Consider the following 27212-nt stretch of genomic DNA (forward strand, 5'->3'; position numbering starts at 1 on the left):
CGGGGTTCAGAGCACATCAGCACTTCTAACTACTAACAAATTCCAAAGCTTGAACCATCTAGGCCTCACTCCTGTGTGCTGCCTGCAGGAACTTTCCAGTGTTGTATTTCTAAATCATGAAACACCTAGTGTAATTGACATTTTCTTTGGGCCACCAACCAGCTCCCAAATAAAGACATGAAGGCTTACTATTAATTATGAATGCTTGGCCTTAGCTTAGGATTGTCCTAATAGCTCCTTTAACTTAAATTAACCTGTTTCTATTCATCTATGGTTTGCCTATGGGATTTGTACCTTTTTTTCATTGTGTATGTCCTACTTTCCTGCTTCCTCCATGTCTATCTGTCTTTCTGACCTCTGGTGTCTCCCTGTTGTCTCCCTTCTTTCTTTCTTCCCCAGGCCTAAATTCCTCCTCTTCCTGTCTGGAAGTTCCACCTATACCTTCTCCTTCACTATTGGCCATTAACATTTTATTAGACCAATCAGGTGCCTTAGGTAGGCAAGGTAAAACAGCAACACATGCTTATATAATTAACCAAATACAACACATCTTTTCATAGTTAAACAATTATACTGCAACATGAACAGGTGCAACACATATTTACTAGCTAAAGAAATATTCTGCAACAACACATAAAGCCTTTATGCAAAGAATCTGAACGATTCACGTGCAGTGTTTGTGTTATCCTTCCTTGAGCTGGTTATCAAGGCTTCAGTCAAGAAAGGGACATGCATGTCATTCAGACTGTGCTAATATAAATGGATAGTGTCACCTTTCTATTGTGATGAAGAGACACTGTAACAGAGGCAGCTTATACAAAAAGATTTTTTATTAGAGGCTTGCTTACAGTTTCAGAGGGTTAGAGTCCATGACCCTAATGGTGGGTAGCATGGCAACAGGCAGGAATGCATGGCTCTGGAGCAGTAGCTAATAAATCATCATCCACAAGTATGAGACAGACAAAGAGAAAGACAGAAAGAAACACTGGTAATGGTGTGAACTGTTGAAACCTTAAACACCCCCACCACAAAACCCCTCCAACAAAGCCACACCTCCTAATCCTTCCCAAAAAGTTCTACCAACAGAAGAGCAAGTATTCACATATGGCCTATGAGGGCCAAATCATTCAGACCACCACAGGTAGAACAGTGTATCCCCTCCTGGCATCAGCTCACTTCCCCACAGAGGTTTTGCACAGGCTAATGGCATAGAAACTGTGGCAAGGCATTGCCTTCAAGAGGAGTGACCAGTACTGATGCAGCAAACAGGTGTTGTGGACCCTGGAGACATGCTTATTATGGTCCAAAAGAAGCTGCAGAGTCCACTCAACAGACACTCTGGATATTTAATAATAGTCACAACCACAAACCCTTTAAAATGGCAGTTGAGATGTCCACAAGCCAGATGCGGCCCCAGCCATGGTAGATTGTCTCACCCATTTCTTTTCCCACACTGCCTGCCTGCATTTCCTACTGGGTAATACCACAGCCAGCAGTAGTCTGGCCCCTGTGACAATCCTACATTCTGGAAGCTCTTACCTCTGCCTTCTGTTCTCTCCCCAGGTTGCTGTGAGCCACCAGGTGGGTCTGAAGTGACAGATCTCCTCTGCCCTCTCTGTAAACACGGGGATACCACGGGGTGCAGACGCTGGGGAGGATAAATGTGTCATCCTAGATTCAGGTCTGTCGTCACAACCCCCCTCCCCAGACCTCAGCAGTTCCCACTGTGCACACCTGCAGCTGTTGACTGTGGAGAAATGAGAAATTCAGAGGCTGTGGAGCACCCCGCAAACTCTCAGAACCAGCCCAACCTGCACAAAGGTATTTAGCACAGGTGTTTCTATAATTGTGATACATAAGGAAGCTTCCCCGGGTTCAGTAGTGGGCGGCCCTCACCAGGCATGCCTCCACCTGTCAGAGGAGTCTGGTGGCAGGTTTGGGTCCATGCAAGGAGCTAGACAAGAGGAATCTGCTGGCAGAATCTACACATATCCCTTTGGCATGTACCCACTTAAGTTCCACCTGAGGATTCTCTGCAGCCAAAGAATCATAAAGAAAAACCAGCAGGGTATTGCTAATAATCATGCCAAAACCTGCCTCTCTGAGCACCAATAATAAATTCAATTTTTTTACCAAAAAGTATTTTAAAGGCCTGTAATACTATTGCACTTGATCTAATTAATTCTAAAATTTTATTTGTATGATGTGAAGATGTAGTCAACAAGCATCCAAACAAAAATGTGGGGGAAAGGCATTTAAACGCACCAGGCTGCTAACTAATGATAACAGCGCTTTTTTGTTTTGTTTTGTTTTTCTGAATTTGTTCAGGGTTTGTTTGTGTGTGTGTGTGTGTGTGTGTGTGTGTGTGTGTGTGTGTGTGTGTATCTATATATACACTTTTCTAAATGTTTCATGTTTGAAACCTATGGTGGGTGGTTTATTTTTAAAAAGACATCCACATTTGCATCTCATTAAAAGGTTCTGATCAGAGCTAGAGAGATGGCTCAGCAGTTATAAGCACTTAGTGCTCTTGCAGAAGACCAGGGTTTGATTCCCAGTACTCATGTCCAGTAGTTCACAACGGCCTATAACTCCAGCTCCAGGGGATACAATGTCCTCCTTGGGTACCCACACACGTTTCATACATAAACACACACTTACACATAAATAAAATAATAGAAATAAGTCTTTTAAAAGATCTGTAGGCCCTCTGGCTTTGCTTCCTCCCAGACCACAGAGGAACTGCCACGCACCCGCTAAGACCCTAGAAACAGCCACAAAGAGGTGAGCAGGATGGCTATGCTTGCACCTGTTGGCCTGATGAATTTGGAGCCCTGGAGGAGGTCAGCCATGAGAGCTGTCAAGTGGTTACAACAGACCAAGGTGGGGAGTTTAAAGTCAAGAGTCAACTGGTGCTGAGGCCTGCCAGGGGCAAGAGCACCAGGGATCAGGAAGCTTTGACACATGGATGGCCTGACATTTGAGCAGTCAGGCTCAGAGCTGAGAAGGCAGCAGGACATGAGGGCAGGGGGCACAAGGATCCACTCTTCTTCCTGTAGCACAGCAAGAAATCCTGACTTTTCTCCTGTCCCTCCCTCCGGGGCCATTCTCATTGATCTCCCCAGATTTGGTCTCATATGATAATAGGTGGACAGGAGACACTAGACTTATTTCAATAGTGAGTGCCATTCTCCAGCACCCCTGACTCAGTGGGTGAAGTGAACTGCGGCCACATGGTGCCACTTTCCCAAATGCTGAATGGAGACTCACACTTCCCTGTTGTCCGCCCTTCTGCTTATACCCCTGGGTTAGGCAAGGAGGGAGAGAGCAGGGACAGAGAGCTGGGCAACAGTCCCTGGCCTCACACTGCAAACTCACACACTCGGCCACATCCTTCAGGCACACAAGAGTGGGAAGGTAGGACAGTGCTCCTGCAGGAATGCAGCCTGAGCCCATGCCTGGGCAATGCTCAGTCAGCTCTGGAATGGTCCTGCCTTTGCAAGTGGCGGGCTCCGCAGCAAGGGAGCATCTGCAATCCAGAGTGCCATTTGGCACCTTTTTCATTTTTAACGTGCTTTTCAATATTATTTCTCCGTCGCCACATGGTGAATTTTGTCCTTCTGAGAGCCAAAGACAAACACAGGCATGCTCCACATACACAATCAAAGGAAGCTGTTTCCTAGCAACAGGAGCCCTGGGTGGCCTGCAACCACCTTCCCTTGCAGGGACTGGAGCTCGGCCTATAGGCTTAGAGGCTGGCACTGAAGCCAGACCCATGCAACCTGAGAGGAGGGCTGGGAGCTTGCATCTCCCCATGCTAGTGGCCCAGTTGCTTGACATATTTGATGCATGTGTACAATCTCATATGTGTGCCCAAAACACATGCACACTCACTACAAGCACACAAGGTCCCCTTTGCCTACATACACTGATCAAGGCAAAGCCAATCAGACCTGTACTCACTCAGTGGGATTGTGAGGGGATTCCCAAGTCCTGACTCTACCCTAGTTCTCCTCAGATTACTGAAGCCAACATGGGTGAATAATGTGCCTTCCCAAGCATCTGAGACCCACTGGGTGCCCTAGTAAGGCCAGCATCTTCATATAGATCTCTCTCCCCAGGTAACTAGTATGATTACGAACCTGCCATCTTTCTAGGGAACCTATCAGAGCCATCCCTACAACACCCCCACTTGAGTGCTGTCACCCCAGGGTTAATCCATCCATTTCTATGGCAGTAGTTTAGAGGCTGACTGCATCCTGTATGGGAAGATTCCATGCAGTCTGTGAAGTGTCTCACTGTTTTAGGACTGGTTACATGTTGGGGGTAGTGGGTATGTCTGGGAAAGAGTCTCCCAGTTTTGACAGCTTACCTAGCCAGTGCTGTACATAAACCCTTTAATGGATTCTGTCACGTAAAGATATGGCTGCTTTGGCTCTGCTAGTGAAATCTTCCTATTTTATACAAACATTCTTATTTTATTTTTGTTTTCCACTTTCAGTAATAGATGCTGTTCCATACCTTCCCATATTAGCCCAAACCACTTTGAGCACAGAAGGATGACAGCCAAAGGTGTTATGGGGTGCTGAGATAGCAGAGCCCCTCCCAAAGAAAGAAACAAAGGTTGGCCTGTGCTGGGAGATGAGAAGCCACTCTTAGGGAAACTTGAAAACCACATCCTCAGACCTGAAAAATGCAAATGCATGCCAATACAACAGTCAAAGACTGAACCACACCACACGTTTTTCTCATTTGAGACATAGGGAATCCTCCCACTGGGAGCTCCTCACCCCATGACTTCCTGTCACACCTGGGGACCACCCTGCACAGAGCAGGCAGTGCCATGACTGACACAAAGAGCTGGGAAGGCACAGTGAAGCAGAGGCACTCCTGAAAGGTACTTCTTTATTGGCTCCTCCTCTCATTCCTAATTCGGTTTCTGTTTACCTTCCCTCTATTTTTATTTATTTTGTGAGATTCCCCAAGGATTGTAAATGCTATTATTTTGGGGTGCATTTTCAATGAAGCAGTTCTTGGATGTGTTTCTCACTTCTCAACTTCCTAATTTCTCCATCTGCTTGTTGGAGAATGGAGCTCCACCCCCCCCACCCCTGCCCCAAAGCCTCTGCTCTTTGAAGTTAATTTAGCTTTTCTTTGGGGGCTTTGTTCGGTGTCTGCCAGCTTGTATGTCTGGATCAAAGGGTAATCTTTTAATTGGAAGGTTTTATGATTTTTATTTATATCTTCTCCAGTTCCAGAGAATGCTTCATGGAGATGGGAAAGTCCTGCTTTGGCAAAAACGCTGTCCATATGTCTGTTTACCGTTATTAACAGGCTTCCCTGTGCCCTCATATGAGCTGTGATCCCTAGCTGCCTATCTCTGCAACCATCTTCCTGTCCATAGCCACCCTTCCCCATTGCTACTTTCTTACAGGATTTTAAATGCCTTGGTGCTGTGTTATGTGACCCTACTTAAGGAGTTTAATTAATGTCATGTATGCATCCATTAGGTTTTATATTTTTATCAAAATCAATGGTCATGTTATCTAATTTCTTAAATGAAGCATGCTTTATCTGTTGTCCTTTCCCAGCCTTAATCCTCTTTTATCTGTAACTGGATGTCTACCAAGCAGCATCTTGTAACATCTGATTTTTTTTAATTCACTGAGGGACATGTCTCCTCCCCCAATGGGTGAGTTTAAATGCTTATGGTCACCAATGTAATTGTGACAACTTTCTAGTTAAAAGGCTCCCTTCCTGCTGAGTTTCACACATTAATCATGTTCTGTCTGGGCACTGTTGTGTGCCCCCCTCCCAAACCAGCACATCTGCAGCATTTCATAGCATCTTTTCACCAGGGCTCTTTCTGCCCCTTTTATGGAAGGGGGTGGTGGTATTTGACCATTTTTGCATGACTGGAGTCCCATGTTCTGAGTTCATATGTTTTCCTCTGCCTCTGGCATCTTTTGTTGAGCAAGGATGTCCTTAGTTCACTCCCGTCAAATGTTTCTCTAATCCCAGAGACTTGTGAAAAGAATGTTCAATCAGCGTCCATGATCTGAGCCTTAACAGCTCAGAAGATAATAACAGCATGGTGGATGACAATAAGCACCATGAAGAATGATGTAGTGGGACCATAAAGTAGGAGAGCCTCGGAGGAAAGCTGTTTTCTTCAATGATTGGGGCAGTTAATGAGTTAGGCTTGTATTTGAACTGGTACCTCAGTGAAGACAGGAAATGAGCCATGGGGATATCTGGTGGGAGAGAGGGAAGGAATAATGAGGCCAGCCAGTGCAAAGGCTGGACTGGGTAAAAGACAGAGAATTGATGGGACCCATGAGGTTAGGTAAAAGGGTCAGGGGAGGAGGATAAGAAGGCAAAAGAGAGCCTTAAGTTCTAAGCAAAGATGTGGTTTAGGCTATGCTGTATCATTAAAGAACGTTCTAGCTGCTAAGTGGAGACCAGAAAGAAGGGAAACCAGGAGGCTGATACCCTTCAACTCTGGTGATAACATGAGGAAGTGAGACCAAGCCAGATATGTCAAAGCTGTGCTAACCCTTAGATGTGAGAGGACAGAACACAGGAAGTTGAGGTAAACAGTCTCCTTCAGATACAGTAGCTATCTCCAAGGAGTTACAGAGCCATGAACCCCAATGTTTTCATTTACTCTCCCTCAGTGAATAACTGTCCGTGGAGGCTTGAACATGTATCCTCATATAATGGTGAAACATAGCCCCTTGTGTGGGGCATTGGCAGGTAGTGTCCTTGGGTGTCAGAGGCCATGGAAATATACAGCATATGGAAACTGGTAACTTAAGTGTCAACCTACCAGACTCTGATGGAGATAATCCTGTCTAGCAAGGCTTACAGGACCACTGACTGTGAAAACTGGTTGCCTGTATCTGAAATTTCAAATTTCTTTCATGTGCCTCTTCATTTCTTCCCTAAAAGTAGCTTTGGGTGTATTCCCACTTCTTATGTGTCTACCTCATGAAAATATTCCATCTACTGGGTACACCTGTATCTGTGATCAAGAATATGAATTTTCATTTAACTGGATAATTTATATATATATGTATGTATGTATTATGCTAGGACATTCTTCATAACTAGATCTATTTGTCCCACAAGATCTATAGACACTTAAAAGCCTGTTTTGTTCCTTTTGTTTAGACTAACTACACACAATTAGCTCACTTTTATCTCACAGCAAATTCAAACTAGACTAAAGGCGTTTTGTAAATAGATCGTAAGTTTAAACCTTACAGCTATACACAGGTCAGTGTTGTAGATGTCCAACCAAGGTTGCTACACAAAACACACTAAGAAAAGAATGTCAAGTCTTCACTTGCCAAGTCTGCTGGCAACAGAACTATGCCCCAAAGTTTGTAACTGTGCGCTGTGTGTTCCCACCCCCAATCTGGTCACAACCTTACTCCTGAAACCTTGAAACCCTTAACCTTACTCCTGAAACCTTGAAACCCTTGTGTTGCCATGGTAAATAACTTCGCTACTTATTGCTTTCCCTAGGAATGTGCTTTGGGCCAATGTAAGGTAACTCCTGTAATTTTTTTCATTACTTGAAGACTCCTGTAAGAAAGAGACTTTTGAGACTAAAAGAGAAGTTGGGGGAAATTAGAATTAGGAAGAGAATTAGAATAGAGGCAGAAGAATAAGGAGACTTGTTCATAATAGACGGTGTGAGAGAATTTATTCACCCTCAGATACCCTAAGCCAAAGTTCCTTTCACTTCTTGTGGCATCAAATCTGAACCCTGAAGAGGACCTTGGGTATGGACCCCAAAGGCTCTTGACACTTGGGAATGTGATGAAGTCATGAGGGTGGGGCCCTCATGAGTGGATTTCTGCCCATCCATGGATTCCCACTTCTGCCCTTCCACCTTCAGTCCTGTGAGGGGAAAACAGCAATGCTCCACCCTAGAATCAGAAAGTACACAGAAGACACTCCTCACCAGACACCAGCGAGCTTGACCTGGCCTTCTGCAGACTCCAGAACGCTGAGAAATAATCTCTGTTTTTCATACATTTCTAAGCCTCTGATATTTTATTATAGCAGCACAGACAAACAAACTCATCTCCCACTCATGTGCTTTTTCTTTTATTAAAAACAGATAGCTGCCCAGAATATGCTTATTTCGCATATATGTATAATTTAAGAAGAGCAAGGTCTTCTTGTGATCCCAGAAAAAGAGATATTGTAGTGGTGCTGTTGAAGTAGAAGGCTAATGAGGGCTTTCTACTATCTTCACACAAGTAAGACACTGTTGTTTATGTATGGACTATACTGCATCAAAGCCCTGAGTATCCTAAGTCCAGTACTTCAAAATAGAAGGGTACTGGGACACACGGCTGTTAAAAGAGTAGTTAAATTAAAACAAGTCCTCTTGGTCCAGTGTGATTGGCATTCTTATAAAAAGGAGATGTGTGGATAGCCTGGTAAAGAAAGCACCCACCACCACACTGGTGCCTGGCCACCTGTGCCTATTCAGAGCACTTGAACCCCACTCTTATCCCATATGGAGACAACCCAATTGACAGCCTGGAACATGGCTGATACTGGTGCCAAATCTTCAGCTTAGACCATAGTGTAGGGTGTCATGGAATTCATTCTGGAATATTCTAGCTCCCTAACATTTTTAGAGGTAGCTGGTTCTGAGATGCTTTAGGGTTTTATCGTCCTATGATCCAGATATTTAAGTACTTTGCCGAAAAAGAGAACCTGGACCCCAGGGCAATATCCTTAACTTCTTTCTCCCCTTTTCCATCCTCTAGTGTGAACCTGTCTCTTGTGTTCTTTCAAATACTATGTCTTCAGTAAGGTGAAAGTTATCCTACTCAGAACCACGTGTCTTTTGAATGACATTTTGGGGGGATTGTGTACTCAATATATTTTATATAAGAGGTGTTCCTCTGAGAGGCCGCCACGCTGGTCTCATCCAAAGTTGAAGAGAAAGCCCAATATGCACGGTGCTACCGCCGAGAGGGCTTGGCAGGCTTGGGCGCCAGGCAGCCAGACTCACCCTGGGCTCCAGTGCAAACACACAGACCATTCAGGCTTTGTCCTCAGCTGCCTGGTTCCAGAGTGGTCTCTGGGGCTTGGCATTCTTGCCAAAATGCTCATGACATCACTCATATTATTAATAATTACAGGTTATTCACAGATGGGTGGGCAGATGGACACACAGCCAGAGAGATTTGTTTAATCTCAGCCAGGCTATTTCCCCTATGCACCTCCCTTTGCCTGTCTTGCTGCCTCCCTGGGGAAAGAAATAATGAAAAATACAATTTTTGTGAAAGAAAAATGAAAATTCTGTTGGGGCTTGGCTGACTTTTCTCCTTTTGGAAGAAAACTAGACCTAGAGGTCTTCCTTCACTCTACAGGGTCTGTGAGTTTCTAAACTAAAATATTTTGAATAGTTCCGGTTTCTGTCCCTCATCAGACCCTTGGGTAGCTATAGCTCCATCTGTGAGTCAGAGTCCATGGCGGGTGATGAGACATAGCTGAATATGTATGTATACATACAGACACATGCACCCACATCCACCCCCCATATATATATATATATATAGTTTGTAAAATTATGCATACAAAGCATAAAATAAGTGTTATATTTAGATAGATGATAATAGAAAAATGATAGGGAGATGATGGAAAATAGATAAATGATGGGCAGATAAATACATAATAGATAAATAAATGATAGAGAGATAGATAAATAGACAGATAGACTTTTTAAAAATTCATTGTGTGATCCACAGGCACCTCCCGGTATTCTGGAAGGACAATGGAGACCTTGCTGCCTGGGAAATAATATGGCCCAAGCTGAACAATTGAAAACATGATCCTACAAACTTGTCAATAATAGGGTTGAGGAGAGGTTCAGTGAGTCAGAATGCTTGCCCTCCAAGCACAAGGCTTAGATTTCAAATTCCAACACTTGTAGGAAAGCAAGTCAGTCATGTTTGCCCATGCAATCCTAGCACTTGATGGACAGAGACAGACTGATCCCAGGATCTTGCTGGCTGCCAGCCTAGCCAAAAGGATGAGCTTCTGGATGAATGAGAGATCTTATCTCCAGGCAATACTGTGGAGCGTAGCAGAGGAAGACACTTGAAGTCTTCCTTTGACCCCTGCATTCACATATATAGGCACACAGACTCACATATTCACATACATGAAACATACACAAACGTCATTAGAAGGACACATTGTGCTCAGCGAGGCACAGTTGTGAGCTGACTTTTTCTTAGAATTTACCAGTTCTCAATCTGAGACCTTAGTTCATGACCAAAAGCATAGCAAGACCTTAATACATATTCTTGCCTTAAATAAGAAGATGCACAAATGTAAATTGTGGATTCCATCCTCCCGACTCAGGTCCTCCCATCCCAGTGCAAAAGGCAGGGCCATTTTGAAATCAGTGAATGCTGGATAGATAAACCAATCAGGCCAGCCTGGTTGACACACTGCCCATAGCTTATTAAATATTGAAGCGCCTATGAGAGTGTGCTGATCACCTGATCACAGAGTTCACATTGTCCATGGTGACTGAGAATACTAAGTTGCATGAGTTCACTGCATAGAACTTTCACCACATCAGCCTTTGGCACTGCCCCATGGGACCAGGAGAGCATGTTATAAACCAGAATACACCAGCACTGGTTTGTTTGTTTTTTCTGATGCCACAAACAGATTTACGCCAATAACACGTTATTCTCAGCCAGCACAATGTACATATAAGCCAATGAGCCAGGCTAGTGTGAAACCAGCCAAGGCAGCCAGACTAACTGGCCCACCTGGGGCTCCTACTTTTGACCTCGGTTTCATTAACACACTGCTTTTGCCCCATGAGCCAACCAGACTGCTGAAATATAAATCAACTGCCTTCTCCAATTCCCCCTTCCTCTGGCCAAGGTGCTAATGAATGAGGCGGTGACCAAGGGTGAAAAAAAGGAGAGAGGATGGACTCAGGGAGGTCACAAATTGGATAATCTTGTTCCAAACAATGGTGAGGCAGATGACAATGTTTTCTATACAAAATGCATCCTCCTCTATATGGGCCTTCTGATCAACCTCATGCAGCCCCCTGTATCCTCGGTACCACCATCCCCATGTATATGCCCCACAGACCACAGATCCCCACCCCTACAAGCTCCAGAACCTGAAATAAAATGGTGTTCTATCAATCTTTGAACACACAGGGGCTATTGAAGAGGAAAAGGTGTGTGTGCTGAAGTTAAAATTGCTTTTCTCTAAGATGAACCCCACTGAGAAATGGTTGCTTAGCCCAGTGGAGCTGGCTCTTGTTGGTGACTGTCTCTCGGCTCCACCAGGTCTCTGCACCAGTCTGCCCCATCCGTGTCTCTCACCCACAAACCCGGCTCCTACTGCACCGAATGGTCAACAATCCCTGTACTGACCACCAGCTCCTGCCCTTTGTTCTTCTCACTCTTGCCTCAGTTTCATCTCCTCAAATCCCAAGGCAGTCTGATTTCCCTTTGAGAAAATTTCCCAAGTCTCTGCTGCTTTTGGACTCGACGACCTTGATTGCCCTTCTCGGATGGATATTTTCACCAGGATGCGTTGCCACGATCTCTGCTTCATCTACACAGGGCTGCTGAGGCCGGCGTGGCAATTCCATTTTTCTTAGCAGAGCTAAGCAATCATCATTTGTCTTAAAAATTGGCACATTCCTCCAAATACATTCATGAGAAGGTTGGGTGTCTGCTTTGATGAGAGTGGGAATCTTAAAGAAGGCCTCTCCACCCACTTCCCCACATCCCAATGTAATGTGAAAAGAAAAGTAAGAAAGGTGGGGATGATATGTCCTATAGAAGGAGGGATTTGGGGCACAGACATTGAAATGCATGAGGCGACATAGGTCCAAAACTATAAGCTCAAAATTCCATTCTGTAATGAAACAGGTACCAAGTAGAGGGAAAAATTCTAATCGCATATAGAGAGCTCAAGAACATATTGCATTTCTATGTAAAACAAACTGATTTCTCAGAACTCTGTGAGAAATTAGAATTATTCATTCATAACTTCATAGATGAGGTTTCTCTGCTAGCATCTCACTAATCCCTGTTTCCATCACAGCTAGGAAGAAAGACAGACTCAAGCTCTGTACTTTAGGGACATCTGAGCTCCTAGGAGGGGGGAAGAGAAAGCTACAGACTGTTTTTGTCTGTCATCAATAACTCTGGGCTGAGCTATACACCCAGGTTTTCTCAGAGTATCATGGGGTTAGGAGTTGAGCTTCCTGCATCCTGTGGATCACAGAAGTTTTGCATGCCCAGCCTTATTCCAAAGAGGAGGAGCGGTAGCTAGTGACTAAGGGAATTAGCTAACAGACACACACTTCAAGGTAAGGGTTTGTCACCATAAGACCAAGATATGTTCTACTATCTGCAGGTGGTCTTGGTTATGTAAAACCACTTGTGGTTTGTGAGACCATGGTCACAAGGAGCTATCTCTATCATTTACTGGAAACTACCACAAATGTTCCCCAGCCTTAGCTAACAGTCAGCACCATTTGGTATTACCATTTGGTAGCAAGATAACTCCATTCACAATGCCCAAAATGTGTTGACTATAGAGACAAAGGCAGGTAAATTATGATTTGCCTATAAGTTCTTATAGTTTTGATTAAGCTCCTGATTATAGTTTAAATCCACAAAAGTAGTGAGTGTGTTCATGTGTGACTGTTTACATACATACGCAAGTATGTATCACTGTGTGTATATGACATATATCACTGTGGAGAGGTGGCTGCTCACAGCTTACTGACCTTGACTCCCACTACCTGGTTACCCCCACCTCCCCTTTCCCAGGGGATAGTACATTATGGTAGAGGGTGACAATGAATTCTAGCAGATGTTGAATAATGTTTTCCTGGCCTCTGTTTCTTTTAATATCTCCTCTAAAAATTCAACTGGCAAGTCGCCAGATGTCCTCTGGTCCTACTATGGAACCCATGGGATAGTTCTAAATCTAACATTTATTACTCTGATACAAAGGCAACCTCCTCCTGAAATAGTAACCAAACTGAAGGCATTCACACCATGTTGACTGTGAACCCCTAAACATATTCCAAGCCAATGCATCTGTAGTCCCCTTCTTTGAATCTCCTCTATGATTGCCACCTGTGACCATTTCCCACCATTGTTGACAGGTGTCTCTGAATGTAGGGGAGATGATCATCCCCATCTATCTATTCTTGGTGAACAATTATGGGGTTCATAGACTATAGTAGTTTAAACTTGATGCCTTGTATAGATCAACTGTACTTTAAATACACACATATAAAAACTGACTTTAAAATAAGTAAACCCAATCCCTATTTAAATCAGTTTTCTTTCTTTCTGTCTGTCTTTCTCTCGTTTTGTTTGTTGTTGTTGCTGTTGTTGTTTGAGACAGGGTTTCTCTGTAGCTTGGGAGCCTGTCCTGGCACTCCCTTTGTAGACCAGGCTGCCCTCGAACTCACAGAGATCCTCCTGTCTCTGAATCCTGTGTGCTAGGATTAAAGGCATGTACCACCACCACTGCCCAGATTAAATCAGTTACTTTTCTTGTTTCCTTCCATAAGTCCATTAAGACTTCTTAGCTTGGCTATGGATAAACAAAGTCATGGAGTCATAGGGGACATTCTACAAAGATACAATGGGCAATCCCAAAGATCCCACCTGGTATTCTGACCTTATCGGCCACTTGGTCCCATGAACTCCAGGCTCTAAATAGACAGAACATCCTTTAAGTATGTTATGAGTTTAACTGTCCTATAGATTATGCTGAAATCCTAGCTCTAAGTGAATGTGGCCTTATTTTCATCTTTGCAGTTAACCAAGTTAAGGCGGCTAGGATAGGCAAATATCCACTGTAACTAGTGTTCTTGTGAAAGGTAGAAATTTGAAGAAAAAGGCATGCATGGAAGAAGGGTTATATGCAGATAGGGAGTGATGCTGTGTGCCAACCAAGGGTTTTCAGGGGTCAGAAGCTTAGGTTCAGGCTTGAAACATACTCTTCCCAGACCATGGGAAGCAACAAAGTTTTATACTGAGCTTCTAATACTCAGAACTGCAAGGCAATCAATTTCTGTCATTGAAGACACTTCATACTTGGTACTTTTGGTTTTTGTTTATTACAGCGGTTGGAGATGACCAACAACAGTAAGCTAAACTTTCCTCCCATCTTGGCTCCATCACTGCATGGAGTCACCTCCCTGGTCCCCTCAGAGACCTTAGAATTTTCTTGTGTTAATTTCCATATGATTAGCCATAAAAGGCTGAACAGACATATCAACATTGTCCATACCATTCACAGAAACATCTCTGACTTATACTCTGAAGAAATTGGCTCAGAATGCTCAGAAGTTGATCAATAATGACCATTTTCTTTGCTTTTCATGCCTGCTACCAACTCAAACCAACGAAAACATACCAAGGGGGGACCCCACTGGTCACTCCTCTTCCAGTGAATCTACCTTTAGCTCCCCAGCTTCCAGTAACAGACACCTGTCAATACCATCCCGTTGTCTTCCTCAGCCCAGACAAACTCTAGTGGCAAATGACAGCTGGCCCTTGCTGAGAAAACTCCTTCAAATGATAATAAGTACTGTTTATTCTCACTTTGGTGAGGGGAAGTCTCCACTGATTTCCTCAATCTGTCTCTCATATAAAGTCACAGGGAGAGAGCTCAGGGCTGGCCTACCTATGAACTATAGGAAATATTTGGTGGGTAGAAATAAAGCGACTGGATACTGTTGTAACAATAGAGAAGTATCTGTTGCACAACTTGGATATCTGGAAGAAGTCCTTTGCTGAACATAAAAACACAACCATGCATTGTGCGGCTTGGCTTTGATTGCTTCTGGCAGCTCTGGGCTTTGGTCAAACTAAGGGGAAATGGCCAGACTGTGAGTTTCCAGCTTACAATACAATATGAGTTATTCTTGCAGCCTTATTTATTGTGGTGTTTTTCAAATTATAATACATTTGCTTTCTTCTGAATATTCAGCTGCTTCAGAAGTTACCCAAAGGATGCAATTAGGCCCTGGGGAAATATGCCATTATGTGCACATATCATGCTTTGCATAGGGTTTCCATCATCTACATAATTTATGTGCTTCTGCATAATTTTGCTCCTTTTTATGTTTTCTATGTGTTTGTGTGATAATCCAGAAGTCAGCTTCTCACCATCAGAAACACAGGGAGAACTCAAGTCGGCCTCGGCTCTTCACCCAACCCGCTTCACATACAGTGAAGCCCTGATGGAAGCCCCCGGAGACAGTTGCCTTTCACTGCTCCAAACATCAAGGAGTGGAGAAGTAGAAGGTTCACGGGCTTTCCAGAATGAAACAGAACCGTGTCCGTTTTCGTATTCTTCGGGGTATTCACCGAGGTCTCTGATGAATGGGGCTAGCATTTTAAAACTCTTTAAACTGTTTATAATCCTCACGGAAAAATAATGCCAAAATTAATGGCTTTTTAGAGTTTCTGATGTGAGGTGGTTGCATACAAATTTCCCTAATACTGAGCAAGCACATCACCTGGGAAACAGGTGAGTTATGTGCAGTTCTTGTTGGACTTTAATTGATTTTTTCCTCTTAGCAGCCTTTTCTACTTTCCATATTTTTAATTTCCTTGCCTCTTATGATTTCTGGGCTTCCCAAATATCCTTCCAGTACAACTACTAGATATGAGACTGAGTTACCCAGGTTGAGTACTGGTCCAACTTGGAAAGCTTCGATTCAGTTGCCTTCATCCACCTTGAAAACCTCTAGACTGTGCCAAAAATCCTCCAGACTCTCTCCCCTGAGAGGATAAATGCTGTCATCAATTTAGCACAGTGACTGATCTATTCTAGACCACAGGAGTGATTCAGAGATCTTTAGAAGTAATGCAGGCATTTGCTTCCTTTCATTGATACAGAAACTGAGGTCAAGATGGGAATTATAACCTCCACCTTAAGAGCCAAGGATGAGAGGATGGTACATGTTTTGATGTGTCTCTATATACCCAACATGGTCTAGAACATCGGTTTTCAACCTATGGGTCTTCACCTCTTTGGGGGTTACATATCAGATATCCTACATATCAGATATTTATGATTCACAACAGTATGAAATAATTTTATGGGTGGGGGGTCACCGCAACATGAGGAACTATATTAAAGGGTCAAAGCATCAGAAAGCTAAGAACCACTTCGCTGTAGCTTTATAATTGCAGAAGCAAGGGAGGCAATGCACACTGAATCCACAACTGAGAAAATAGCCAGGCAGGCAAATAGGTACTGAGCTAAGAACTAACTGGTCACAGGCAAACAGCCCTCTCCAGATGCCCTTGAGTACTAGTCTACAGTTCAGTGCTCCACATGCTAGGTCATAAGAGCCCCCTGAGTAGTACAGTATCAATATAAGGCCCACCAAGGCCACCTCACCCCTAATCTCAACCAGTGTTGCCCTTAATCATCCATGCCATCCATCTGCACATTCCTGGGGAAGAAAATCACACTCAGCAGCACCCCAGAAATAGATAAACATTCACAGAGAATGAGCAATCTGACAGATGATCTCTAGCACACTTTTTTACCCAAATGATTTCAGCAAACACAGAGTTTCCTATTACAGAATGATTAATAGTTATATATTGAAATTGGTGATGGCTGGGCCAAAAGAATGCTGTTTCTAAATATATACTTTCTACAGACACCTTGTAATATCCATGAGGACAAAGACAAGGCCCACAGGACAGATAAGTGAGGAACATTGAAATTAAAAATGCATCTTCCTTGTCTGGACCCAGGACTTTGCCAAAAGACAGAGCTGGGGGTGGGGTTAGGATGCCACACATTTTGGCCTGGTAAGTCGCTTAGTCACATGCATCTGAAACTCATGCCAGAACCAAGGTCCCACAGCATAAGTACAGTATCCTCAGGTCTAGAAGTGACAGGGTTTTCTGACTGAGCTTCATGCAGAGCAGGCCAGAGAATGCTCAGAAGATTGGTCAGCACCTGAGGATGATGTCTTTGATGCCCACCTGATACCTAGTCTTCCTCTTTCCATGCTGCTTGTCCCTGGGGCTCTTCATCTCACTCTTTCAACCTCTCTTGTTAGTTTGTATATTCTCCCAAGCAAGTCCCTTATTCTAATACAGTTCCTTTCTCAGGGGAAGCTATGGGATAGCTCAGACCTATTCTGGTAGTGATATCTAGATCAATTCCATTCCTCTTGGAAATTATTGAAATGAGACCCTGAGAGAAGTGACAGGCTGTTTGAGGAAAAAGACAGGTTGAGCACAGGACTGATGGCTTGGTGGTTAAGAACACTTGTTCTTGCAGAGAATGCTGGGAGGAAGGGTGGAGCCATGAGGAGACACCAAGGAAGCAGGATGAACAGTGCATACCTGAAACAAACAAGCCTTGGGACAGCACATAGATTAATAAAATGGGCTAGTTTAAGTTAGAAAAGGCTAGCTGAAAACAAATCTAAGCTACCTGATGAACTTACATAATTAATCAGTCTCCGTGTGGTTATTTGGGAACTGGAAGTCGAGAGTGAAAAATCTACCTACAACTTGTGGCCTTTGCAATGTTAGAAGATGCTGAATATACACCAACAAAAGGCACTTTCCTCTCTCCTCATTCCCAAGACACCAGAGGGAAGCATCTCTTGGAACTAGGTAGAGAAGAGAATGAGTAGAAAAGGATTCCTGACCCTCAGAAGCTGTTTACTCAGGAAATACTTGGGCAGAATGTGATATCTAGACTTACGGAGTATTGTGGCTGGGAGGCTCTGGGTTAAAAGAGTAGATTGAGCTGGGATCTTATAAAACTGGAAAACGGTTTATAAAGACCTTCTCCAAAAAAGTCACAGAAGTACATGTTTTTAGGGTAAGCTTAAAGGTCACACTGGCTATATGGCAATCCCAACCATCCAAGGGAATGACTAGACAGCCAGGATGACTTGACTATGCATGCTATAGTAAAGAGGTTAAAGGACAACCTTAACAACATGAAGGAAACAAAACACTTCTTCAAGTGTCAATGGAATGAAAGAGGAATCTAGAAATAAAAATGCAGTGACTGAAGTGTAATGCCATAGACACACGTAGCAGTTGGGTGGACACAGCAGCGAGTGTCAGTGGATGAGGACATCAGTGAGCAAGGAAACGAAAAAGAAAGAAGCAGAGTACAACTAGGTAAAAAATGGTGGGCAGCCCACAGGAGTCAACTCAGAGAACTGGTGCTCGGGGAAGGCATCACACATCTGCTCAAGAGGCCCTGAAGCAAATGGGGAAACGTCAAATAGGAAAGGTTGAAAGGCATCATGAATGAGAAATTTCAGGATCAAAATCAGCAGGCACTTACACTCACCAAAAGTTTGAAAAGGTCAAAATGACCCCCACCTCTCAACAGAAAAATGAATAGAAGCCTAGGAAAGCTACATGTACTGTCAGGAAATTGAAGGTAATAACAAGAACTCCAAAGGCACAAAAGGAAAAGATCCCTTTGAGAAGGCCTTCAGCGCATGAGTGAATCCCTAGGAGAATAAGAGGGTTTGAGATGTCCCCTCAGGCTCACGGGGCTCATGTTCTGAAGTCTTGGTCACCACCTGATGATGCTCTGGAACTGGAGATGCGGCCTGACTGGAGGGAGTGGGCCACTGGGGGCAAGTCCTTGGCCACTTTTCGTTGCTCTCTGGCTTCCCTCCCTGATAGGAACTGAGTCAGTCAGCGCACATTGTCTTCCTAAGCACTATGGAACCAAAATAAATACCAATACTGAGAAGACAGACAGGGAGACCCACAGAACTCAGTGACCAGTCACCCTGGCCTGCTTGGTGATTTCCGAGGAAGTGAGAGACCCTGTCTCAACACAGCAAGGAAGGATAGTCGAGGCTGACATCTGGCTTGCATATACATGCACACACACATGAACACTTACCACACATGCATCTTCTATGCATATATGGGTATACAAGCAAGAGTGTTGAGAAAGGAGACCCTGACACAGAGCCTGGCCAAGCAGGCAAAATGTAAGGAATTAAATTATTTGTGGCACACGGGAGGGAATACCTGATGTTCCTCTTCTCTTTTATTTGTCACATGAATGTGTTAAACTCATGCGGCTCACAGATATGTGGAAAGAAAAACTGAAAAAATTACAGAAATGACTAATTTTAAAAATTTAGATGGCATTGAAAATATTGGCAGCTTAATTAATCACAGTGGTGTCTAGTTACATAAAAACATGCAGACTGAGGTGTAAAATCAGTCCTAAAATGACTAGCAAGATACATAGTTACCAACCAAATTCTCCCCTGTGCTCCTCTGGGTTGTAGTATCTAAGTGGCTTTATACATTACCTTCAAAGTGGAAGACGCCATAATCCAAAACTCAAATTGGTCATGATTCCATTTAGGCATCTTAAAACATAAATATTGTTAGCTAAAGTTTTGGAATCATAATTTTCTACAATGAGGTTTATGGTCTGACGCATATTATTTTTCATACCAATACCCAAGGCTGCTGGGTGCACGGATGTATGCTGTGTTTCATAAGTTACTTGAGTCTTTTCATTTTCTACCATTTTCTGTTGTCATTTGGCTAGAAATCTTTAAAGGTATACATTTTTGCAATATTAAAGCCTCTCCTCTCTTGTGATGATTGCCCTTCAAAAGCCATTTCCAAGGAATAAAGTTTCAGGTCTAGGGGCTGGTCCTCTTGCTAAAGCCTGCAGAATCCCCCTGGGCTTCTCAAATGTACTTCTGGGATTTCCCTTCTACTCTTTTTCTTACAGAAACATAATTGGATTCTGATGCCACAGCTTAAAGAAATAATATACCTCAAGTCGACAAGCCTATTGTGCAACCAAATCTTTTTTTTTTTAAGAAATACAGAAAACATTTACCTGAACACATAGGCAGAAATACACATATGAAAGATTATATTGGGTATGTTATTTCATTTTGTAAAATGGCCTAAGTTGATGTGTGCGTCTTGACATTTCTTTGGGGACTCTTGATCCCCACCATCTGACTTTCACACCCAGTACAGTCCCCCACCTGACCCAGGACTGTGGGTGAGGACTGGGACTTGCTCCTGACCAATTGAGGGTGGAGAAGTAGAAAGCTTAAAATGAAGGCCTTGTGTGGATTGGATAACTTCCTCATCAGGAGATGCTCCCTTTCTAGTTTTGAGTAAGCAAGCCAGATGCTGAGCTACCTCATGGAGAAGACAATGTGCCAAGGACCTAGAGTTGAGTACATAGCCAGTAAGAAGCTAGGCACCCAGTCCTGCCGCTACAAGCACAGAAACACTGCCTACAAATACATGCTCCTGGGGCATAAGCTTTCCCAGTTGGGCCATCAGATAATAGCGTGGTGCTGGCACTAATACTTTGATTAAGGTTTGCAGTAAACACAATTAAGCTATAACCAGCCCTCTGACTGACAGAAACTGTACTAAACTGTGCAACTGGTGGTAATACTGTTTCAAGAACCAAGTGATAATGTACATGCTATTGGTCAAATGTGCCTTCTCTCCAGTGGCAGCTGCTCACTGGTCCTATCCCTAAGCTCCACCCCAGTCCTTTGGTCCCTCTTGTTGTAGGCAAAGACTAAGCCTCACTCCATGCAGCCTCCAGATTCAGACTGAATCTGATCACAGGTATAATGTCCCTGCCTCTGATCAGAATGATGCCCAGCAGCAGCTCCATTCTCCCCTCTCTCCAGCTGTCTGTCTAGTTAACCACACTGCTACTATACAGCAGATGTTTGCTCTTGGGGACACCTCTGTGTCCATCTCAGACCCTATGTGGACTCCATGGGATTTGGAAATGGCCATCAATATTTTCATTTTTTGACTTGAAGGAAATGGTATCTAGGGACTTGCAGGGGCTAGAGCTAATTAGTCTCTAAACCAAAAACTCCAAGGCTACCTCTCCCTTCCCTGAGATCTGCTTTATTTCCTTTGCTGGGCTAGCTTCTGGAAAGCATGGGACCTAAAGAGGTTGTCAGTCAGGGACTGAGTCAAGTATCTTCTCTATGTCCTCATAAGCACTTTGCATCCCAATCTATGCCTAGGAGGAAGACCAGCCTGGATGCATCAATTGGCTTCTTTACCCTCTAGCTTCCTCTGTAGTTCAGTCAATGAGAGGTAGCTACAGGAGACTCAGGGCACCAGAAAGGTTAGAATGTGGTTTTCAGGCCTCCACCTCAGGTCTCAGGGTAACTTCCTCCCTGTACCTATAACCACAACTTCAATCAGACAGCCATCTCCAGGATCAGTAGCCACTATCCTGAACTAATTTAAGCTTATGCAAGGTGCACCCAGGACTTTCAGGACTCCTCACATCCTTTCAGATGTGGCAAACTCAAAATCCCCAAACTGATCAATCTTCTGTTTCCTGACAAGCCCTAAATAACAAAGACCCTGATGTGCCAGTCTTGAGGGCCAGAACCCATCTAGACAGCTCTCACAGCTCACAGTGCTGGTCTGGAAACAGCAAGAGGCACTTCTTAGGAACTGAGAGCACTGCCCCTCCTTCTTCAGTGCTCCCTGCCAGCCTCCAGCCATGGTTCCGAAGTTTGGTGCCACCTGCTTCCAACACACCTTCATCTCCTAAGAGTACCACAGAATGTCAGAGTGGCCACATGCCCTGAATGTGCATGGGCCTCCTTCTTACCAGCTTCCCTTAGATGACTAAAGCTGTGTCATTCATTACGAAGTACCTCAGCCTCTTCCTGTAACTCCCACCCATCCCAGGAAGCAAGTGTAATCTCCATGAAGAGCTGCACAACAGTGGTGAAACAGTATTGAGAGCACCATTAAAGGCAATGGCCCAGCCCATTAGCAGTTGAAACACCTCTTACACTCATGTGATGATGGTCGATGGAATTCTGAAGACATAGGACAAGTGAGAGCATGCATAAAGTCAGCTAACACTGTCTCATTTAGCCCCTCCTCTGTAACCCTCAAGCTGGTCTGTGCAACACAGGTGGCTTTATGGAAGAACTCCAACAGCATGCCACAGCAGCCAAGCCCCAAGCTTGGGCAAGTTCCCCACACATACAGCAGAGATTTTTAAATAAACTCAAGTAGAGTCAACAAATACAGTGACTCCCACTGCTCTGCAGAGACACCTGTTCTCTAACTCAGTGCTTAGCATGCCAAGTGCAGATTCTCAGCTAGCACAGGAAGGGATTAAAACTTGATACAATGGATTTGCATTCACTTGGCTCCATCAAGAGGCCAAACAGATTCATCATTGACTACGTCGTCTCTGGTCCCCATGGGTTGTGGGAGCACCAGCCTTGCCCACTGAAATCGGCAGGAATGATGGCAAGCATGAGGAGGAGGTGCCACTGTTGAGTGGCTCAGATATGGATAAGCCATTCCAGATAGTGGAAGTGGCTTTGAGTCTTGGTGGATGTGTCTGTTCTTAGGAAAGTAATGTGCCCCCCTTCTCTCTCTGTGTGTGTGTGTGTGTGTGTGTGTGTGTGTGTGTGTGTGTGTGGTCTCTGACAGTCACAGGCAAGTCTATCTAGATGGTGCTGACTTTGTCCTTCCTAATCTAGATACCATTCTTCTATGATTCCATGACCCACCCCTCAAGAAAGGATGAATGGATGTTCCAGTTCATTTTGAGAAACAGTGAAAATCCCAGCACACCCTGAACTTGGATCATATCCCTCCCGTTAGTATCCCTCCCTGCCATGGGCTGGCTGCCTTTCCTGGGGTTAGGCTAACCTCCATTCTCAGCTCACTTTACACATGTGTACTGGTTAGTTTTAACTGACAACCTACAATTACCTGACAGGTAATGGAAGCTTTTCCTTGATCACACTGCCCTGTGAACATTTCTATGGGGGATTATTTTGATTGTTAACTCACCCTTCCCATTGCGGGAAACACCATTCCCTAGGCAAAGTGTCCCGAAGTGTTTAAGAAAGAAAAAAGCTAGCTGAGTACTGAGAAAGCAAGGAAGAAAGTATGTTTTCCCTACCCTTCCCACTCCTTCTCTTCCTCCTCCAACCATACCCTTCACCTCCCACCCTCTGTCTGATGGGGAATGTCCTTCTGCATATATGCTTCTCTTGTTTGTTGATGAATAAAACATTGTTTGGCTAATAGACATGCAGAAAGCACTGGTGGTGTGACCAGACCAGAAGAAGGCTGGGGAAAGGAAGAGAGGGAGGCCATAGAAAAAGACACCATGTAGAGACCAGGAAGATAGGACAGGCCAGACGTTCTCTGGTAAGATGAGGCCATGTAGAAATACATAGGTTAGTAGTTGTGGGTTAAGAGCTAACCAATAAAAACCTCTAGCCATCAGCCAAAAATTTTATTATTAATATAGTGTCCATGTGTTTATTGGGGCAAAACAGCTCTGGGACCAGGTGGGACAGAAACCTCCATCTTCACCTGCCCCAATTTCTTTCCATGGATATCATGCTTTTAAGTTTCAGCCTTCACTTCCCTACAATAATGGGCTATAACCTGTAGGTCTAAGCTAAACAAACCCCTTCTCCTTTATGTTTCTTTACACCAGGGTGTTTTACCACAGCAGCAGAAAAGAAACTAGAATATGGTCATGGGGTAAAGTTCTCAACCCAATGTGAGTAGGCTTAGAAGCAGCTATCCTTGGCATGTATGTATACCTCCCATCTTTGACTCTTGGCTCCTTACAGTTAACCTTGACCCTCAGTTCAGCCTTGGAGCTGCCCTGGTGAACACCTCAGCTGGTGACCACATGTAGGCATCTTGGCATTTTCCCAGGACTGCTACATTTGAAAATTAAACAACGGTGTTTTTGTAAGTCATTTGCAGTTCAGTTTTTTTTTGCCATTCCATACACTCACTGTGACCAACAACTTCTTTCCCTAAATGTTGAGATGAAGAAGTCCAAATGAGCTTGTCAAATGTACCCTTAGTATAGTATAATAGTTAATCCTCACTGTCAGCTTGACTGGATTTAGAGTCACCATGAAGATATATATCTGGGTGTGTCTGTATGGTGCTTCCAGAGGAGTTTGACTGAGGAGGGAAGACCCAACTGAAAATGGGTGATAGCTCTCTTCTGGTTGTGACAGACACCTTGACCAAAAGCAATATATTTGGAGAAAGTGTTTATTTGATTTACAATTCCAAGTTACACTCCATCATTTCATGGAAGTCAAAGCAGAAACTCCAAGCAGCTAGCCACATCACATCCATAGCCAAGAGCAGGGAGCCAGTGCATTGCTGCTTCTTATTCTCTGCTAAATTTCTCCTCTCTTAGGGTTTCGTGCCTAAAAGATGGTGCCACCGACAATGGGATGAGTCTTCCTGCACCAAAGACAGTTTTCCACAGGCATACACAAAGCCCAACCTAATCTAGGTAATTTCTCACTAAGAGTCTCTTACGAACTGATTCTAGGTTGTATCACCCTGACAGCTAAAATTAACTAGCAAGCCATCCCATGGAATAGGGGGTCCCTGACTAAATAAAAAGTAAAAAGGAGAAAGCAAGCTGGACAATATCATTCATCTCTCTCTAATGCAACCAGTTGCCTTACATCCATGTCATGTCATGATTCCCCTACCATGATGCTCTGAGCCTTTAAACTATGAGTCAAAATAAACTCTTCCTTCCTTCCTTCTTTCCTTCTTTCCTTCCTTCCTTCCTTCTCTAACATGATTTTGTCAGGTTTTTGTCACAGCAGTAAAGAAGGTCTATTTGGCAGAGGCAATTCTTCAGGGTTAACATGCATATCCCTGTACTTGTCCTTAGAACCCACTAACTTTAGTGAGATGCTGTCTGCTCTGAACCAAGTTGTGAAAACTGTCTGAGTCCATAAGCACCAGTTCTGATTATGGAGTTGAAAACAAGGTGCGATTTTGTAGTTACTTTCCCTGCCATGCTCCTCCTGCATGAGAACAACCTCCATTTTCTTGCCACCTCCCCCTTCCCCCTGCCCCATGTCCAGGCCATGCAGGCATTGAGAGGCTGTGTTGGAGTAAGAGGCATCAAGTTACAAGGTGCTGCAGTTTAGAAGAAAATTTTCTCCCACCAGCTCATGTGTTTCAACACTTGGTCCCCAGGTGGTGGCACTCCTTTGATTGGTTGTAAAACCTTTAAGAGGTTGGGGAGGGGTTGTGTTATAAGAAGGTCACTGGGAGAGGTACTTGGCTTGTATAGTCCCAGCCCTACTCTCTCTTAGCCACTTTCTGCTTTCTGGTCCAAGAAGATTCAAGAAAGCAGCCTCAGGATCCTGCTGCCAAACTCCTGAGATCATATCACTGCTAAGCCATCCCCCACCATGATGGACTATATCCATAAGCCATGAGCCAGACAACCCTCCTCTCTTGAGTTGCTGTTTGTTGGATACTTGGTACCAGTGATGAGAAATGTAACTAACCCATGAGAAAACACATCACTGTCCAAGCTACCCTCCTTAAGGCCAGCAATAGTCTTGGCACAGATCTCCTTCCTACCCTTGAACTTGCTCCCAGAGCACCCTGCTAGCCAAGGACCTTTGTCCACCTCAGTGACAATCAGTCCTTCTTCACAAACGTGAGATGGAACTTCCTCCTGTTGAGACAGTCTAGGCTACACGACTTGCTTTATCCAACATCTGAGTAGAAATGATGTCTGATCCTTCCAGCAGAAGCTCTGGAGCAAATGTCTGTTCCCATCTTTCCTTTCCCTAATGAGGAACTCCTTACAGACTGTCTGTATCAGACTGTCCTCAGCTAGGGAAAGCACTTTCCCTTTCTAGTTACCGAGATTTGAGTCGGCTTGTTATGACAACAGAGCATGGTCCATCCTGCTAACCTCAACACCCTCCACTCAGCTTCACTGTAGCTATGATCTTTCCTCCTACAGCATCCTCACACGTGTTTGAAGAATATACACTAAACATTGATCTACTGACATATCTCCCAGGCCAGTATTCATCCTTTTATCTCAGGGACCTCATCAGACCCTAGGATATAGTAGATGCTTTCTGAATACATCTGAATTCCTAATGATCAAATGGGCCCCAGGGTACAAGGAGGACACCTGTTACAACTCCTCCCTATGACTTTCTTGCCTTAGGGACATTCTAATTCGGAAATAAAATGTCAGAGTGCTTGTGATTCTAAGTTCCAGGTTCTCTGAGCCTCTGTCTGTGTGGTGAGCACAGAAGACAATTGGCAAACGGAAGACTAAATCCCACCACAGTGAAGCAGAATAAATCCTACCATAGTGAAGGGGGGTGAGGGAAAACGTAGGCTCTCTAGCGTTCTGGGAGAAGCCTGAGCAACTGCATATCTCCTAAGCCAGCAGCAGCTGCACCCAGGCTCTGCCATTCTGTTCCACAGCCAAGCTGGAGCCCTGGGCAGTATGTTGTGGAATGACATTATTCTCTGTGACAGGGACACTGAGGAATACTGGATGTTGTCCACATGGAAGGCTGTGTGAGTGGAAAACACCAAGAGCAGATGTGAGCATCAGGGAAAGACACCAGTAAGACTCCAGGCTCTGACCTTAGAATGGTGATGCCTATTAGCTAAGTCCAGGGCTGAAGAGACAGCTCATATGTTAAAGTGACTACTCGTAAGTCTGGGACCTGAATTTCATTCCTATCACCATGTAAAAAAAAAACAGATGAAATAGCATGCATAGTAATCCCAGCACCAGAGGCAGGGGAATAGGCAGAAACCTGGGGTTCACTGAACAACAAGTCTAGTTTAACTTGTGAGTTCCAGGCCCCAGAGAAAACCCCTGACTAGGTGGACAGCTCCTGAAGAAGCACAAATAAAGTTTACCTCTACTCTCCACATATGGATACTAATAAATAAATTTATCAAAATGAATGCTTACATCATTTTGGGGAGTGAAAATCTCCACCTTCTACATCTGCAGGAGTGCAGCCACAGCTGTTTGGAGACAACTTCTACCTGACCACACAGCCTTCCTCTGTGGTAGCGCAGAACCAGCCTCACACATACCTATTCAGAAGCAAACAAAGCCATGAGGCACTGGAGGAGCAAGTCCAGTCTCGAGGCTCCTGGAACCCAGATACTTACAGTGCACCAGGTGTCAAAAGCTAATCAGAGATCCATGGTCAGTAAAGGATCAAGACCCAAGATGAATCCTGGTCTATAGGCATCACTATTAAGGGTGGGGAGGCTTGTGACTTGTTTCTTGCTGGGGAGATGGGCCAG

At 44.2% G+C, this 27212-nt stretch overlaps 1 long non-coding RNA gene across 1 annotated transcript; it reads right to left on the reverse strand.

Moving 5' to 3' along the window:
• Positions 1–927: 927 nt before the first annotated feature.
• Positions 928–27146, reverse strand: LOC121134548. The gene is made up of 3 exons (XR_005871638.1): positions 27075–27146; positions 26869–26996; positions 928–1648 (listed from the first exon to the last, which is right to left on the reverse strand). It is a non-coding gene; the product is annotated as an uncharacterized LOC121134548 (long non-coding RNA).
• Positions 27147–27212: the final 66 nt, after the last annotated feature.

This window comes from Mesocricetus auratus, unplaced genomic scaffold (assembly GCF_017639785.1).
Source record: "Mesocricetus auratus isolate SY011 unplaced genomic scaffold, BCM_Maur_2.0 Super-Scaffold_4256, whole genome shotgun sequence".
Lineage (NCBI taxonomy): Eukaryota > Metazoa > Chordata > Mammalia > Rodentia > Cricetidae > Mesocricetus > Mesocricetus auratus.